Genomic DNA, 872 nt, shown 5'->3' with positions numbered 1-872 from the left:
ATGCTCTATGTAGGGCTTTATAAGCCTTAATTTTTTTAACTTTAACTTAAAAAAAACTCAAAAAATTATTCCACAATCAGAGCAATTACACCCACCGTACCAAGAGTAACAAACCACAGTGGTTAGAAGACAATGGCAGCCAGGTTTTGTTCGACATCGAAGAGGGGTGGACGGTAATGAAAAACATGGGAGCTACCCTACGTCCCGATTGACTTGCATATCGATTCACCACTCGATTGCATCGTTTTAATTACGATTTTCCAAGTGTGACTTTTGTGTTTGTTGTACTAATTATGGTAAACATTTGCAAATAACTCATAGCATTAATTTCTTCCCAATGTCAGTCCTTTCAAAAATAGGATCCTTCTGTCCCTCGGTTTTCTTCAATCCTAGTTCCAAATTACCCTGTGGGTTCATCGGGAGGCAATACCAGATACATCTGGTATTGCCTCCCGATGAACCAAGTAGTCAAGTAGGTAATCTGTGCCTTATTTCCTTCTGGAGCGATCTTTCCATTGTGATTCTGGATTCATCGGGGGTGTAACTCAGTGGTAGAGTGTCTGCTTCGCATGCTGAAAGTCCTGGGTTCAAATCCCAGCACCTCCAAAGGTTCTGTTTTTTATGCACACGAAAATAAGACTATTTTGTATATTTTAGTACATTATTGTCTGAGCTATTTGATTTAGGATTCAAAATAAATGATTAGCTGTGTATAGTTACTTTAATATTTTTTTATGTGGAAAAGCTCCTCAGACCTTGTATTACGTTTTCATGAAAAAATGGGAGAACATGGTAATTAAATTAACTAGGTAATTTAAATTCAAAGTAATTTTTGGTAACGATGAGACATTTAATAGTTTTCGGCAAGTAAG

General features: G+C 36.9%; 1 non-coding gene across 1 annotated transcript; it reads left to right on the top strand.

Moving 5' to 3' along the window:
* Positions 1 to 534: 534 nt before the first annotated feature.
* Positions 535 to 606, top strand: Trnaa-cgc (transfer RNA alanine (anticodon CGC)). The gene has a single exon. It is a non-coding gene; the product is annotated as a tRNA-Ala (tRNA).
* Positions 607 to 872: the final 266 nt, after the last annotated feature.

Source organism: Helicoverpa armigera, chromosome 17 (assembly GCF_030705265.1).
Source record: "Helicoverpa armigera isolate CAAS_96S chromosome 17, ASM3070526v1, whole genome shotgun sequence".
Lineage (NCBI taxonomy): Eukaryota > Metazoa > Arthropoda > Insecta > Lepidoptera > Noctuidae > Helicoverpa > Helicoverpa armigera.
Note: the sequence above shows the minus strand (reverse complement) of the source record. Positions and strands in the feature narration are given on the sequence as shown.